Genomic DNA, 19,221 nt, shown 5'->3' with positions numbered 1-19,221 from the left:
TTTTCTCTTCCAAATGTATTGTGGCATGTATTCTTCTCAGGTTAATGATTTTCTATAGACTTCTTTCCTATATATTTAATGTTTCATCATTTACCTTTCTATTTTTCCCTCTGTCCTTATGCATACTTGTATTTTAGTGTCTTTTAACATAAAGAGGAAAAGCCACTTATATACTACATATTTATTCTTTCAGACCATTAAAGAAGTTAGTTAAGGCAGGAGTCACCGCCTATTTTCAGAGTTCCAAACTAAACATTTCCTTTCAATTCATCATCTTACATTCATTCAATTATAGCTCTTTGTTTAGTTCCTCAGTCCATTTAAAATTAATGCAAATCCTTCAACCGAGATAGTTTAGATTAATTTTGAATGTAGAAATTTGTAAAATACCACATTCCATTATTTACATTATGTTTGCAATGTTTCCCTCATTCTCTAATCTGGAAATCTTATCTATTCCAGCAATCAGATTTCTCAGGCAAGTACCTTCTATACTCACAGTTAGAACAAGCTCATTTTCCCTTTTTCCTGCCCTTTCCACCAAATTTAATTTTAATTTCATTGTCTTCCTTTGGCTAAGGTATATAATTTCTGTTGCACACATTGTCTATAAAATTTAGGAATTGTATCGGAAACAAAATGGTTTTGGTTTTCATTTTCTTGCAGTCCCAAACTGACAATTTTTTTGTTGTTGTTGTTATTTCCTTTGGTTTTCAGTTCTTGAAATCTAACCTAATATAATACTTCATTGAAGAGAAGCTCTTTGGCACTGTAAATATTTCTGGTTTATAAAAACTCAACTACATTACAAATTTATGTATTTACTTATTTATTTCCTATAGAAAATATCAAACTATCTTTTCTTTTGTTGTTCAGAGAAAATAAAAGGCAAAATTAAATGGTTCCATTTTTTTTGTTAGCTTTTTAAAAGAAAAAATGTTAAATCAAACTTTCACTGAATGTTTTTCATGCTTTAAAATCCTTAAACAGTTGCTGATCTTAATGGCCCAAAACTAATAATTTAGTAGTGCACACTCAATTTATTTCTTAATTTTATATTTTAGCATATAAATTTTCTTATGTTTTATATATGACAGAAATATTCAAAGCTTAACTACTATGAAAGTTTGACACACTATTTCAGTTAAAATATCTGAAAAGATTTGAGACAAATATTAATTCAGTAAATGAAAGTCTTATCACTACCTTTGCCAATATATAGTATATGAGATGCATGCAAAGATTAGATGACAAAAGACAATGTGAGTCTGCATTAAGGGCTATGAGACAAACCAGAGTGAGAAATTTACTATTAAAAAAAGAAATACCTCTTTTTCTAAGTGATGCTTTTTCACCGCATTATACAAATTATTTTCTTGTTTGATGTATTGTACCTTTTTTCACTTGTTTTCCTTGTTATTACATTCCTTTTTAAACTGTGAAATTATTTCTCAGTACAGCCTAGCAATGTTTCTTCTTCAGAATATGCCATTCCCTCATGGTTGCATTGGTAAATAGATTTCTAATCACTTTTAAATAGCAAAAGATCATTTAGGAAACAGATAAAATCAATGTATGTAATACAAAGGAGTTATCCTTTAAATAATTACAGAAAAAGTAATTATTAGTAATCTGATGGCTTAGCTGCAGCATGCAGTTATTGTGATATTAAAACAAGAACAATTAAATCAACAGAAGCCCCCTACTGATTTTACTGGTTTCCATATGATGAATGACAATTGAATGTCTATATCCCCTGGCAAGACAGTGTTTAAAACTTGGAAGGATAAATGTAATACATTCATGGTTATCACAAAACTATAGATTCAATATAGCTCAAACAGGCATCACCTCAACAACTCTGTATTAGTGAGGTGCATCACAAAGGCATTAAACAAGACAGCTTTATGGGTTTGAGAGAAACTTTTCCTCCAAAGTCATTAATTTTAGTGATGGTTTATGCAAGTATCATTTCAACTTGAAACATCTTTGAGTTTTCCAGTATCTTCCATTACCACCTTGATTTTAGGCTAGCTTGTTTATCATTTTAACATGTATTGGGAGTATGTTGGTGGAAAAACTGTCAGCACAGATATACTTTCTAAAAGTAAGAGCTGCAGCAGATTACTGAAGCACATTTTAAGCCCTTGATCTAGCCAAAGTGACATTCAACAGCTGCTAGGTTGCAGATGTTCCACTTGCATTTCCTGGTCAGCAGATAAAAAGATTGTTCTCCATTCCAGGGAAGAAGCACCACCTTCCTAACACCTGTTACAGTAAAGCTTATTATTTCTCAATATCTTCTCAGAGTAGCTCAAGGACATACATTGCAGCAAACTGTGTGATCCAGATAATTAAGGATAACTTGGCAGCAATTCATCTCCTGGAGGGTGGACTGAGAAATATCTATGTTGTGAGGTCTCTTAGCAATTAAGGAGTTTAGGATTTAAAGTCTTGCGTAGATAACCTGATTCTTTTCACTTTATTCATCCCTGCATGGATACTTCAGATCTTAAGTCCTTCTTTGTCGTTGGTTGGGTCATTTAGTCAATACAAGGCAGAATTTGATGTCAAAACCCAGCAAATAAGAAAAACAGCCTTGCTCTGCTGGCTGGTATGCACTGCAGGGCAAGGGAGAAGTTTTTCCTCTATCTCTTATTAGAAGTGGTAGGTCTATTTTTCTGACTGTAACCTGACCACCCAGGGAAGCTTTGATGAATAGTGTTTCTGTATATAGTTGTATCTGGAAAATTAAATAGACGCCTTTTAAGCCATCCAAATGTCCAACCAGCTACACACCGTGAACAAAGCAGGTTTTTAAAGAGAGCTGTTTTTCTTTAGTGAGAAATTTGAGATCACTCTGCTAACCTATAAGCCTTAAGGTGTATAATAAAAATGACAGCTCATTTTGTACAATATCAATCAGGAATCCCAAACATGTTTTCCATTTGTTGTGACTGTTACTCAATTAAACAGACTACTTAAAGCAATAGTACTATCTTAAGTTCAAGTACTTGTTTGGAAGTGATGCTCTGTGAATAATTAACTATAAATTAAAAATAAGTAGTATGGAAACTGTTTTTCAGAACTAGATTGAAGTGATAACTTAATAAAAACTCTGGATCACCCCCAAAAAACACAGCTGATGCATGAGACAGAGCTTAGGTGAGGCTCTTGTGCACAGAGCTGCAGAGAAGTCATGGCAGCTGAATAGACTTCTTATCAGTCCCTGATGTTGATGAGAGAATCCTTCAGAGTAGGAACAATCTGATATAAAAAGGATTTATTCACAAGGAGACGACACAGGATTTTTGAATAGAGACACTCTAATTTCTGATTGATGTTGACCAGTGAGTTTCACTGAGGTGAAGTATTTCAATACATCAGAAACTTACTAAACTCGATTAACACGTTTATAAAAAAGCATTTAAGCTTTCTACTGTTAGCCCATCTTTTGCTTGTAACTGTTATGTAGTGTATGTATTTATTTTGAGAATCAAAATGCAAATACTTGAGAAACTCAGTACAGCTGCAGAGACCTTTTATTAAGCTTAAACTTGCGACACAAAAATTGCATTAAACTCCTTAAATCCAATGCCATATGTCCATACAATCACATCCTAATCCAACTCAAATTTAATTATATTCTATTAACTACATCCATCCAACTCTTATTTTGTCCAAGATGTCACAGGTACCCTCAATAATAGCTGCAGTAACTCAAAACAGATATGAAGATATCTGTCCATCAGAGAAAAAAGGATGTCGAGATAAGCTGTTCCCAGTAAGAAAAAGTGAAGGAAATTGATATGATATTTCCACCTTTGGACAGCAGGCTTATTTAACTACTCACAGTTTCCCACTAAAAACTTTTGCTTCCAAATGTCATGCTGCTTTAATATGATATAAATCACTCACTGGCTATTCTCTGTTCTCCAGACCTTGCTATTACTATCAGAACATCTTTTGGTAGATGCTAATGTTGCAAATAGCTAATACATGTATATAAACATATCCACTGAGAAATACATACCTTTTGGAGGATATAATTTCACAGAATCACAGAATGGGTCAGGCTGGAAGGACCACAGTGGGTCATATGGCCCTACCTCTTGCTCAGGCAGGGTCATCCCAGAGCACATGGCACAGGAATGCATCCAGATGGTCCTGGGATTTCTCCAGTGAGGCAGCTTCCACAGCCTCTCTGGGAAACCTGTTCCAGTGCTCAGTCCAGCACAAGCCCCATGCAGCGTGTTCTGCTTTGCCAGTAGTGGAGTGATGTGGTGCAACACAAATGAGTAGTGGATACAGGTAATCAGTCAGTGAATTATCACAGCAGCTCAGTTCTCCTGGCCTTAATCCATTCTCCCCTTAAAAACAAACAAACAAACAAAAACCTCCAAAACCCCAAACCAAAAGAAAACCAGTAAAGCAAACCCTGCCTAAGTGTCAGACTATTTTTCCCACTCAGTACAGTCTGCTGGTTTTAACTCTTCTAGTGAAATGTATCACTTCAATTGCATTCAACACTAGATTTATCTAATCAACACCATGCAACATAGCAAAGTATCAATAAATCAGCAATATAAATTATTTTGAAGAAAAGATTAAATATTTCTCTAGATTCCTGATTATTTCAAAGAAACTGTGACTATGTAAGTGATACAAGCTTTGCTAATAATCCCTTTGGAATGGAGTCCAATGACTATTTGCATACAAACATAGTAATTCGGAAAGCACTATATAACCACATTAAACAACTCATCCGATTTGGATGGGCAAAGTTAATTTAAGCTAAGGAACATAAAGCACTTGTAAGTACCTAAAAGAGAGAATTGATCAGCAGACCTGAACACATTTCACATTTATCAATAGTACATTGCTTTCCAAGGTTGAATGTTTGGGAAATGGAGTAGTCATTTTATTAATTAGATCCAGTTCCTCTTCATGGCCATTGATTATCCTTTACTTAGAAAGAGAAAACACTAGTTTGTTAAAAAAGAAATTCAGCAAGCAAATATCTCCATTATATATATATATGTATATATGTATATATATAAATATAATCAATTACTCTGTGTACTTTTTGCCTTGGACCTTCCACTTAATCTAATTTATACTCTTGTGGTGTTGTGCCTTGCTCTCAGATACCACACAATCAGATTTAAGTATATATTTACCAACAAACCTTTTTTAATCAAATTTGTCATGTGCACAAGTCCTCAGAAGATATTACCAGTAATAAATGCTGTGCTTCCAGTTGGATTAGTTTTGTAGAGTAGGTAATAAACTCGTTTTATTGTGACTAGAAAAGTAGCTTTACCAGAATTTTCAGTTGCTATGTCTTATCTCATTCATCAAACTCTTACTGACTAAAGAAGAGAGAAAAAGTAATCAGGAAAACTTGAGGCATTTTCATTGTCACACATTTCTGTCAATCAAGGTAATACTGTAGATAAGCAGGACAATAAGAATAGACACAACTTCTTTGTTCACTGCTAATACCCACATTTTAGACAGACCTCAGCACAGGTGGTACCATGTCAAATTCCAGTCCCCACATGAAGAACATAATAGTGATAGCTTTTCTAGTTCCATTTTTTCATAGTTTTATCTGTCATTCTTACATGGGCAGTCCACATAAATGCAATGGAACATGGGTGTGGGAAGCAAGCGTGATTTCTCTTGTTAAGAGCTTATTTTTCCTTGTTAATTCCATTTGCAATCACTATTAAAAACATGTGCCTTCATGTATCCACCCATGCTAGAAAATATGCAATATCTTTGTTTTTAAAATGGCTGGCTCTATTTCATTGAAGCACTCTCTACAATTAAAACCAATGTAGATTCAGCCTTAACACAAACTTATTTTCCATAAACAGAAAGGTCTTTTTCTATCACTTGCTAACACTAGCCTTTGTAAGGAGTGGGAATTCAAGTGGTGAATTTGATTTCTACTTTGAAAATGACTAGCAGTTTCAAACATGTTAAAAATTTAATAGATAGAACTAGAGAAACTATAAGGATAGAACGAAAGCAAATGGGAAATATGTCTTGCTTAGATGCTTTTATTCTGTTCTACAACTTATAGATTTGCTCAAGTTGAAAAACTGCCACAAGCTTCCCTGAACAGAGAGATGTCTGTATAAAAATCACTTCTTGTGACATCTATTCAAAAGTTTTGAACAGATCTTCATTTTTAACAGATATTGTACTGAAAGTATATTACATCTATTATATTTACAGAAAACCAAATGTTTTAAAATCAATATTTATAACACTTTTAATATTTATGGTGCTGAGATCTTGTGAGCTGAAAGTCAAACAAATTATATTCAGTCTTGAAATATTAAATATATAAGAAGATTTGTAGTGAGGTTTCAGTTACTTATGTATAGTTCAAGTATGAAATTGATGTAAAATCAGTGTGATGATCGACATTTGCTGTAGATTTGTTCCACAGCATTTAGCTATCTTTCATCTTATTTTGGTGTTAAACCTGAACATAAGGCTGAAAAGCATGCAGAGGATATTAAATGGTGACTATCACTACTGTCAGTGGAGAAATATTAAATGGGGAAAAAAAAAAAATAAAGTAAATAAAATCATTTCGCAACCCATTAAAAATAAATAATTATAATTTTCTCTCCTTGGTGCTTTCTGAATGCAATATAATTCAACATGATAGGTCATGAAATTTCATAAAATGCTTTGATTTTATTCCATGTGGCTGTTGGTTAGAATCCATAAACTCAAATCAAGAAGCACCATCCTCTTTGCTTCTAGTCTCAGCAAAGACAATTTCTAAGTAATCTCCCAAATCAGATTGAGATATTGCAAAGTATTTTTCTTCTTCCTGTCTTGCATTTCTTTTGTAGACAAACAAAGATCATCTTTCTCTTCAGATATCAATATAGCATCTTTCAGGGTGATTAAATTTTATTAAAAAGTAATTAAAATAAAAACCAGAAAGCTGCATGTTTAGTGAAGTAGGGAATAAATGTTTTAATGATGATTTACATTTTTCATGTACATTTTAGCTAGAATAATCCCTAAGTAGTTTAAGCTATGCTTTTTAACATACTGGGATTTGCACACTAATGCATTGATTATGATTCCATAACTGAAGGCAAGATTTTATCCTCTTCCTTATGTATTAATTATATTGTGTGTCATCTCTAATCTTGCAGAATTTATTCTTAGACTAGAGAATGAGACAATGTATTTGAAATGGATTTTTCTGAATATTTTTGTAACCTCAGCCTTTTCCATTATTGTCAGTAACAGATTTTTTTTTTAAAAAAATTAATCTAAGCTATTAATGTGATTTTTTAAAATGTTTGTGTTTAGAACAGGGCAGTTCTTCAAGGCATTTTTAGGATGCTGACCTTGTGATATCAGAAGATGCATTTTCACTCTAATTTCATGCTACAGTTTTAGAGTAGAATTGAGTCAATGTTGGGAAGATTTTTTACTGTTTGAGTACAACAATTAAAAGAACATTTATCATTTGGAAGTTTTTCCTAACATCTAACTTAAATGTAAATTGCTGCAGTCCAAGACCATTACGTTCCATCCTATTGTCCAAGAAGTGGAACAGTTTATTCCTTTTATTTTTTTTTTTTTCACAATAACTTTTTTTATGCCTGAGGGCTACGGTGTACATCCTTTAACAAAGTTTTTCAGCTGTTCATAATTACTCTGGCTTTTTTGTTTCTCTCTTCTTCAGTTCCTTGAGCTGACCACACAGATGAGGTGAGCCTGTTTCCAAGTACATGTGGTGCACCGCCTTGGGCATCCTACAGGTAAAGTCCCAATTAACAACTCTGCTGAAAACACCATTGATTGAATTGGTTTGGTTTGGTTTGGTTTGGTTTGGTTTGGTTTGGTTTGGTTTGGTTTGGTTTGGTTTGGTTTGGTTTGGTTTGGTTTGGTTTGGTTTGGTTTGGTTTGGTTTGTTTCAGCAGAACTTTTTGTTAAAATCTCTGCCTAGTTCCGCCAGGCTGAAAGGATTAGCGGCATGAGGAATAGAAAATGGACAATGGGAAGAGCAGTCACCATGTGAAAAATAAAAAGTCAAACTTGATTTAAAATAGTGCATGTAACCTGCATATCTCTTTAGAAAAAGAAAAAAAAAAAACTTTTATTGATTTGGAATCTGCTGCTATTTTTAAATCCCAGGTATGAGATATCATCTTTGCTAAAGCATGATATTTTGTCTGATGTTCAACAGTGATGAATTATAAACCTCAGTGGTTTTTTCTGCATATATTTTTCATAATTCATTGTTCTCCATTCTTGCCCAAGTTTACAGCGCTGTGCCTGTCCCCATTGCTCTTCTGTTTCATTTCTTCCAGACCATTTTTTCAACTTGTCTATGTAGTTTTGAATCTTAATCCTTACATATTTTAATTTCCTTCAATGTCACTAGGTAACTGCAATCTCCTGTGTCCTAAATGAAAATATTGAATGAAACCACACATCCACTTTGTAAGCGAATCATTGATAACTGGACCTTTAGTATGTTTGTTCAGTCTTAAAACAGAAAATGAAAACATATGAATGAAAACATGAAAAAATGGTTTAGATACACTAGGCCTATTTGGCTAAAAAGTTTATATTACATACCTGATTACTAGTTTCCAAGGTGTTTAGCCAGATCTTTGGCACAGCTAAGCATGGCAGTTACACAATGTGATATGGTTTTATTTCAGAATATAGGACTAGGTTTCAATTTTAACATAACAGTACAATAGCTCCTCTTGCAAGACAAGATAGCTTTTCTCCAGCAGTGAATCAGCTCTATGTACACATTTAGGGAAGAGAGAAGAAACAAAAAAAATTTCAGCATGTATTCTTGATATATTATTTAAAAAATGGATGTGAGAACACTCTCTATATTGTTGTGAACAGTACAAGTATCCAGTGTTTCAATCCCTCAGCTTGTTGTTTTCTGTTTCTTGTTCTTTTGTCTGCCTCAGTTTCTCTAGCACACCCTCACACACACTCTTGCACATGCTCTGATACTCTTACACACACTTTTACACACTCATACTCTTACACACTCATAGATACTCAGACTCACTCAGATGCACACACAGAATTACATGTGTGTTGTGCTTGCTTTTCATTACTGACATTCCTTTTGGCCTCCTTTTTGTTAAATAATTCATTGCATATGACATTACAATTAGTAAACAATAAATTCAGTCCAAGAGAGAAAAGTAAATTACATTTTCTCTACCATTCTCTCTCTTTGCAGACCAGCAATAAGTCATCACTTAAGACACAGCTCTGGAAAAGATGCTGTAGCATGATGGATCACATTGTTAATCTGAGAGAGCAAATGGTGCTCACTTCTTTATTATGTGGAACTCAACTTTGCACAAAACCCACAATTTTGAATTAGTCACTGACAGAATGAATGCAAATGCATAGAATACCTTACAAAGAAATGCTTTTCTAAATTCAATTGAATTATACAATAAACTACAGCTGAGATGCTGGTTTGGTAAACAGATCACAAATCTGAGTCAGTATGTTTCAATTATTAAAGCAGTTTGCAACTTTCCCAGATCATTCTAGACCCTATAAAAAAACTTTCTAGGTACTATAAAAAGTTATTTCATGTCCTAAACCAGACTGGGTTCTGTCATTGGTTTAATTTGAAATTTTTTTTTTTCAAAATATTACATATTAGACTATCTCTGTCTACTAAAATAAGGCGTTCATCCAAGCTCTTAGCTATTGCAGTTGTAAACAGTATAATTTTCTGCCACATCTCAGTGTGTTTGTAATGATAACGCTGATCCAAATGGGAAAAAATGCACTACCTGAATGTCTTCCCAAAGAAGGAACAAGGGAAAAATAGAATGGACCATGCATAAGGAAGAGATCCCACTATCCTCACACATGAATGACATTTCTGCCTTCAAGTTCTCTTTCCTACTGCTCCTTGTTTCTCTAGACCAATCAATCTATAGTTTAATTTTATTTCATAATTTCCCTGCCAGGTAAGCCTTAGGGGAAATAATTGCTATATTCTTTGTGTGCTCTCTTCGCAGCGAGCTCACTGCCTTTGAATATAAGGAGAATCAGCACTGAAAACATAGGATAAGACAAACTCCCTTAATTTACCTTGAAAAAGCTTGTCTTCAGCCATCAGATACAGACTGCTGTGGACAATATTGTTCTGACAACTCGGAACATTGACCTGTGTTTCTATAGTCAAAACCAAAATCACGTTTTCCTTAGTTCAGTGCAATAAAGATATCTCCTAATTCCAGGCTGATTGCTAAAATTTTACCAGCTTAAAAATCATACTATATTTTTCTTCATATAGGTGCAGCTACATATATTTGGAACTTTGAAAGTACATGAATTTCTTTTAATTCTGTCTGAAAAACTGTGTATCTGGATATGGACTGTACTCAAAGCCACCACAAAGCCTTAAAAGCTGTATCTCATACCATGGGTCAGCATGGCTCTGCTGCTCCTCAGTCATACCAGGCTCTGCAACTTGAATTACCTCCTTGAGAGCACCCTTTTAAGGGGCTGGACAGGTATGATTTTAAGATTTGTTCTCCTCATTCATTTTCCCTTCATCCAATGTGAAATGGATTTTTTTCCAGAATTTTTTACAGCAAATGTACAGCAAATGTCTGGAAAATGGCAGTTCCAGACCTGCACTGCACTGGAGTCAGAGGCACTGGACATTAAAAAATCGCCTCTGTGGAGGACAAAGCTTTCCTCATCATGCCACTGTTTCTGACCAGGCTGGCACCTACTGAAGAGATGATTTCTTAACATCACCAAGACAGTAGGAAGTGCCACTTTCCATTAAGCAATTCATTTTACTTAGCCTGAATTGAAACATCAGTTTTCACTAAGTTCAGGGTTGTTAGAGGCATTGAAAGATTTAATTTTCCCAAGCAGAAAGAAAAGAGACTCTAGTGAACTGTTTTCAATGCTAATTTGGAATTAAAAGGTAGAAGTTATCCCCTACACAGTCACAGCTCTGCCCTGAGTGTATTCCCTGCTCATTCTCTTGTAACTCCCTACTGAACTGGATACAATACTGCAGTTGAGAAGCTGGGAAAATAAAAGATAAGAAATTTGTAAAATCAATCACCACCTTAGTCAAACTTTGTATGAACTAATTTTATTTAAAAATTGCCTTTTCATTTATTTTTTCACATCATTTAATTTGGCATTATAGCAAACCTCTTTTGAATGTGAATTATGTGAAAAATGCTTTAACATTTAATCCCTTGACTTTGCTCATCTTCATCATGACTTTATCCTGGTAAAAATAGCTCTGCACACTACATTATTGCTTAATTATCCCACATTGCATTTTCATTGACAATCAAAAACTCAAAAGTGCTGGCATTTACTTACTAATAAACACAAAACCTGTTCTGTCCATTACTTGTGGAACAAAATTCAAATCACATGGGCAGTATTGCTTGGATTTTGTGGTCATATTTTAACACTGGAAAACAAAACCCAAAAAATGAAAACCCAAACTTTAAAATGTAGTCATAAGCTGTTCTTGGACTTTCCAGAAAGTAAAAAAACAGGATGCCATCAAATATTGGAATCAAAAGTAACTGTAGGTCCAGCTGAAGCCACAGAATTATTAAGAAAAGAACACCTAAAAGTCAATCCTCTCAACAAACACACCAATCATAAACATGGAGTATTTTTAAAGGATTAGAGGACAGACCTGCAATACAAAAATTTGTACTTCCTTACAAATTATATGTGCATGTGTAGTTTTATATATAGATATTTCTGACTAGAAAAAAAAAATATTTTAAGTACCTCTATTAGACAGTGTCTATAAACAGCCTGTGTTTTAGTTTTTAAAAGCATTAATTTATTATACGATCAAGCATAAATTTGAGCTATGCTATTGGCTTACCTAAAATTAAGTTAGTTTGGTCATGGTTTTTCAATTCTGACACAAATTAAAAAGCATAGCATTGAAAATTAATCTTGGTTAAAATCTGGTGTCCTAAACCAGTCAATTTACAGGTCTAAAGTAGGCATTATACTTCTTATGGGTAATAAAGACTTTCTTATAAATCACCAGACTGAAACTAGGGCTCACAAAAGGTTTCAGATAAATTTGATTTTTGCTGTATCCTACTGTTTGTCCCTTTCATAACTTAAATTTAAAAATAACAAAAAAAAAATTAAAAAAAAAAATTTAGCCTAAATACTCCAAATCAGGACTCTTCACTTAGCTTAAGCTTGATTTTTGCCATTATTAAATTTGTTACTTATTGGACTATAATAGAAAAGAGCATCCATTATTTCCTTCCCTGTCAAATTAACACTAATAAATTTACTTCATGGGAAAATATTTTACATTTGTGGCAGTCTAATAGAGTTGCTGCAGAATGACCACAAGAATTAATCACCTGCTTTATTCAGTTAAATGTTAGAGACATTTTTTAGAGATCAGAAATTAACACATATATGTAGAGTGTTGTACAGTCCGTAAGAATTAATCCTTTACTTTTCAATTTTCTTTTTTTAGTTGAGCACTTGCAGATAGTTTTCTATTTTTTGTTTTAACTGAGCACTTGCATATGCTGCTGATACAGCCACAGTAAAACATGAATTTTGAAATGATAGATTTTGTCATTGTGGTATTTTTGCTATTTGCACCTAATTAATTAGTAATAGATGTGGAAGCAGCACTCTGACCTAGTTATAAATCTCCATAGGTACATGTATATTTATAGAATTCCTCGTTGGACTAGATCATTAGACAATGAGCAATAAATGAACTTTAAATGATTTAGCGGTGTTAGTTTCTTGTCAACTTTCACAAATACCTCCGCTGAGAAGAAATATTTATGACACAAGAACAAAAAGTTAAGTAGAACTATCCTACAATATGTTCTGGTTTTAAATTTTGTGCACCCTATTGACATTTTGAACTTGCAGCTCAATATGTTATCTAGTGAAATTTTACCTGTGATGAGACTACTATTGATCCACACAACATCTAAAGCTGTTCTGATCTTTAAAAAGTTTTTTTTTCTTTTTTTTTATATTTACTTTTCCTTCTTTAACACATATTAAATCCTTTTGTATTGTGTGATGCACTAAACTCACCTAACTGTAATACCAGTCTTAGGGCGGAGAACGCTTTTCAGATATCCTAACTGTTTAAATTTATGAGCACAGCTGGTGTTCCTTCCTTATTTCTTTACAGTGCTTTCTTGTGGATTTTTCCCTGATAATATCTCATCCTTACATATCAGAAAGAAACCTGAACGTTAATCACAAGACTACAGAGAAAGACACCTCTGCGCTAGAAGCTTATGACTTTTTACAAAGGTAAATCTCTTCAGCTGAATTGTATATGTACATGCATATATATACAATTTTCTCTTGCAAACACCTGCAAACAGTTGAGTTTAATTAAACTGCAGCTGTTGCTGACTGAGAACAGACATTTACCAACAAACATGCTAACCTTACATTGTCTTTGTGCATATTTTTTTCTCCCAATTATCTGTTAACATTTTTCTTTAACGGTAGAAACATTTTGAAATATATGCTGTGTAATTAAAGTCTAAAAATCAAAGTGCTGTCTAAAGTGGTGGGCATGTGATGCAAGTAATGGTGTTCCCTAGATGAGGAGCTTAGAGACTAATGTATATGCAAATAATATCAGTTTACTGAGCACCTTAAAAGCCAAATTGCTCATCAGAAGACGTTTGGGGAAATGAAGAATATTCATAGATAATGTAATTCAAGCCCCTGAGTTATATGCCATCTTGGAATAGGATAAACTAGTAATTAGGCCATTTCCTAATAAGAGGAAGGATAAAAAAAGAAGAAATAGAACTAGGAGCAGAAATAGACAATACTGATGCTGGAGACAAAATGTGGCAGAAATTTATTCATTTTTATATTGTGCAAAAAATGTTAAGGCCAGCTTGTCTGTACTGACAGTCAAGGACCATCAATAACCAAGGAAATGTAAAGCTGCTTCCAACCATTTGTGATTTGTTACCTCTCTGGGAAGCCTTATTGCTGGTAAACCAAGGAAAAGAAAATTCCCCATTAGCTGTTACATTTAATTGGCAGTAATCAAAAGCTATTTTATACCCCACATTTCCAAATTATCTCGCATGGAAATCACCACATTGTTGCACTTGCAGCCCAGATGCATTCTTTCATCAATTTTGATAAATCACGATTCTTCAAACATTGAATAGTAACATATGCAATGGAGATGTATCACATCCAAAGCAAGCAGGAACTGCTAATACATTAAGTGGGAAGATACACAGAACTTGAGAAGCATTGCAGCTTAGAATCTCAAAATTAATTTTTTTATAAGAAATGCCATTTAAATTTCTGATACCTTTCAATAGATATGGATATATAAAAAATTGACATATGAAAATATATAACTACCTTAGGAGATTAATAAAAGACCACAATTTTTTTAAAAAATAGTATGATTTATTACAAGACAGAACTACTTTACTCACTATATTTTAGCTATCAAACTTATTTTTCAGTAGGTCATATGAGAAATGCTCAGTTATTCCTGCAGCAGGCTTTCTCTTGCCATTTTATAGAGCTGTACTACTGCTTCACTGATATATCAATAAAAGGAGACTGTATAATTAGTACCTTCCAATGAGTCCTCCATATCAATTCATACCATCTACCATGGGGTGCATTTTCATCAAACTATGTATGTATCTCTCTGGTACTGAGAGAAAAGAACATATTTGTAATTTGCATCAGATAAAAGAAGCCTATTCTAGAAACCCATGGTAGATGAGCATAATCTGTTATATCTAAAACAATATTTATGACTGCTGCAAGAGCTCCTGGTTAACATAAATTAATGCTTTCTGTTTCTTCCAGCAATCTGTCAGATGCAGAAGTCAGATACACAGGCTGCCCGAGGAAGAGCATGGGAACTGAAATCCCACAGCGCGGCTCCCTAATCCCCATAACACCACTGTCACTCCCTTCACTGAAATGTAGCAGGAGAAGTTATTTCAGCCAGTGTGATGGAACAAAAGATTGTTTCCAGGAAGTTTTCCTAAACTTGTAAAATTGCTCAAGCCCAAATGGGGATTCTGCAAAAATATCCTACTTCTAGGCCAGAGGTTAAGCTCCTTGTGGACATTCAGACATGGGTGGTATTTCCAGGAGGTGCCAGAACCCAGCAAAGTGCATTTGAAGCTCTTTTCTACTAAAACATTAGGTTGAGCTAGTGTTCTTCACATACAAACCACCCTATTTCTATACTTGTTTTTCCCTGAAGTCTTTTAAATCATGGGTTTTTTTGGCTTTCTAGGAAGTGTCATAACCACTGGATTACAGGCAGAGGGACAGAGGTATTCAGTTGTCATCTGCCTACACCGCTCTGCTTAAGGGATGCTGAGATTTGCTATGTCACAGTCAGGGTGAGATGGTCTAATTTAGAAGCTGCATCACTCCCTGCAGGGGTTCTGGTCCCAGAGCTGTAATGTGAAATATATAATCAGCCCAATTAAGGCACAGTCCCCAAGAAAGGGCAGAGGAAAATTTAACCTTGAATGAGAAAGAAATGAAACAAAATTCTTCTCCATAGTCAGAACCACTCTGCGGAACAAGACTACTGCATGCTAAGGAGCGTTCAGCACAAGGTATGAGCTGCAGGATGAACAGTTCATCTGAATAAAAGGTATCACTAAAAATCCTTCAAAAGAAGAAAATTTGGAACTTTGAATACTCCAAATCAGGACCCTTCACTTAGCTTAAGCTTGATTTAGACAAAAAAAAAAAAAAAAAAAAATTAAATTGGTTCCTACATAATGAGTCTGCTCTTTGGCACATTGAGGCATCATACTGAGGTTTTTGTATATGTTAACCCAACATGCATTTAGATGAAGTATTGCTCAATTTTCAAATTGTATTATCCAAATACTTTAATAAGAGTAGACCATGAAATAACATTAGAAAATAGATTTGTTGGTCATTCTCTGCTCTTGATACCTGGTTTTACCTTTTCCTTCTTTGATCTATTATAATTTACCTAATAAACCAAATTCATGGAGTTTTTTTTTTTTTCAGAAACACTAGACGTTTCAAGTTTTACATATTTTACATCTAGCTTTTGCTAGCTAGAGAGCTCATTAGCAGTTACTTCTTGTGGTGAATAAAATGCCACCTGAGAGTATAAGACCTCCCTAATTCACAAGTTCACATTCTTTTAAGAGATTGCTTAACCTTTAAGTCAACTGCAGCATATTAAAATTAAGCTGTTTTCAGCAGATAACAGATTATTCAGTTGTATTGGAATTTCCAGGTTATGCAGTTTCATTGGAATGCAAGTGTTTAAAATATTGCCAGACAAGAAATTCCAATAGTTAAAAATCTGTGCAAATGTTTCAGAACATAAAAGTTAAATGTGTTTTGAATGAGATGCAATCTTTGAAGGGAAATACCTCATCATTGTTTTGACTACTGTAATGCAAATAATCAGCATAATATCTGGAATTAATAATAGTATTCCAGACAGCAAAAGAAATGAGCAGGAATTGCTTTTGTTTTTAATTCACAAATGTAATTTGTGAAAGGTGGCAGACTGACAAGTCTGGGAACCTAACAGCAGAACAACTAATGGAAATGCAAGTTCTCTAAATCACTGAATATATCTTTGTGAAAAATTTCTTTGGCAGGGCAAAAATCCCAAGGTTTGAAGTTTTCCTGCAACTTAGAAATGATTGATAATACTGGGTTTGAGGTTTTCACAGAAACATTTGGCAAACTTTTTCTCTTAATGTGTAAATTTCTGTCTATGAAAAAGTTGTGTATACCAGTTACTTGAATTATTTTGTTTTCTGAGAAGCTCTATACAAAAAAACCCAACCAAACAAACAAAAAACCAAGCAAAACCAAACTTCTATTTCCTTGACTGGTCTTCTGACATGTAATAGAAGTATTTTCTACTTTATTTGTTAAAAATTATATTACTTGTGGCTACTTAGTTATTTTCCAAAATGAATCTATGTATTTACATTGTTTGTCTTGCAAGTGAAGTGAAATTTCTGTGCTTGAAAAGAGAAATCAATAACTGATGTAAACTCACACAAAAAGATTTAAACCATCACATACACATTTTTCTTTTTATTTCAAAAATTTACTACTGGTAAATATTAAATTTAAAATTATTGTTCTTCAAAGTTCTTGTATGATGGCCATTTCTATGATGGTTTCAAACCTATACATTTATCACATTCATGCCAACAACAATGGTGAGTTGTAATGTCAAAAACCTGTCTTCTGAGAAGCTGTGCAGGTAACATTTACAGCAGATATCACAAGATTTTTAGAAAAAAAAAAGAGAATAAATACATCTATCCTTTGTGAACACCATAATTCTAGTGTGAAAATATGTGATGGAATCTAGAAATAGATGGAAATAATAAATTTGGACTGTGATGCAATTTTAAAAGGAAGTATGAAATAATTCTAGTATTTTTTTCCTTTCAATACTTTCATTGCACCAGACAGCTAAAACATCAATTAATGATGGTGATCAACTCTTTTGTCCTGCACTTCTGTTTAGAAAAATGGCATAGAACAGCAAGAGAAGTGAACATTTTTCCTAAGCCCTAAGACTGATTTTGCTCATGTTGCCTGAAAGTTTCTGATTTTTAACTGAAATAAAAAGTAAGCTATTGACAAGAATATGAAAAGCCTTATTTCTGAATCACTTTTAATTTATTGAACTTCAACAATAAATGTAATTATCTGTCACTGCATAAGTCTTGTGAGAAAAATTTGACTCAGAATTAGCACCCACAAATTTGGTGTCATTGCTTGCTTCAGACCATAGTCAATATTCTGCTCATGAAAAACATTATGCTAATAAAACATCATTTAGTGCCCCTGTTAACCTTTCTTACAAAAAATACAAATTTATTTTAAAAAGAAATGAAAGGGTTTTTTCACTTAAATATTTTTAATACTTACAGCTTCACATTATTATGCACTTGAAAACTCAGCAAAGTGGAAGCCTTGGTGTTATTTCAGGGGAAGTAATTAAATTCAGTAAAATTGCTAATAAATGGTGGCATAGTTATAAATAACTAGTAAATACATATATTTAGGAAAAACTAGCAGAGATTATGAGATTAGTTCTGTGTTAAGAGACTCTTTTTGTTCAGTCAAGGAAAGAACAGTTCTGATAATTTGGTGAGAACTGAAATAGAATACGTGAGAGGTAAGTTGTGGGCCTCCTGGATACCAATCTCTCTGCCTCATCATTTGATGATTTTGCAAAGCAACCGGGGAACTAGAAATCAACAAATTGGCAGCCTTAGCTATATGTTTCCTTAAGCATACTGCTTCCCAATGGACTTATAAAAAGAAAACCACTAATATAGAAATTATTCGCTAGAAAAAGTACTTAAACCAAAACTCTGACTGCAGTCTTAGACTGAAGGCAAGTGAGGATGCTGCATCCTCATAGGTGTAAACAGGGAGTGAGGAAGGAGGGAAATTTGGGGTTCCCCATCAGGCTAGTCCTTACTCAACTGACCAGAGAGAGTGCAATCAAGATCACTCAGACCTCATGCCTAAATTAATATTTTATTTGAGAATCTCAAAACAAATTTACCAGCTGTCCCGAATTTATCAAATTAAATGATCTGGAGGCAAACACTGGGCAGTATTTTTGCTCTAAAAATGTATCCAGTGTCATGTGTCCCTGCCTTGAAAGAGATTTTAATCCAGGTATATAAGATGCATCATTTTTGTTATCTGCTCTGAAAATACACCTGTAGATAAGATGTGTGTAGTGTTTTCTGCTCCTGCAGCTCTCTCACCAGTTGCAGACATAATGGAGGTGCACTGAGAGCTGAAGTTTCTATCCTATAGAAAGGTATGCATATGGAGTGAGGACCTTATTGTCTGCTTTAGCATAAAACTCAGCTGAAAGGATTGAAATGTTTTCCAAGTAGCAGTAGCTGTTCAAAATGAAGAAAAAAACATAAAACATTTTCCTTTTTGGAACTGAGAACCTTAGTTCAGCCTAAGTTTTGCACACCAGCCTATATTTCACTAGCTAGAACCATAAGCACAGCACTATGTAATGTTAGAATGTATTATTAACAATAATTAGATTGCTTACATATATCTTAATAACCTTGAAAAAAAATCTTTAATTCTAAAAGAACGTAATTG

The sequence above is a fragment of the Taeniopygia guttata genome, chromosome 8 (assembly GCF_048771995.1).
Source record: "Taeniopygia guttata chromosome 8, bTaeGut7.mat, whole genome shotgun sequence".
Lineage (NCBI taxonomy): Eukaryota > Metazoa > Chordata > Aves > Passeriformes > Estrildidae > Taeniopygia > Taeniopygia guttata.
Note: the sequence above shows the minus strand (reverse complement) of the source record.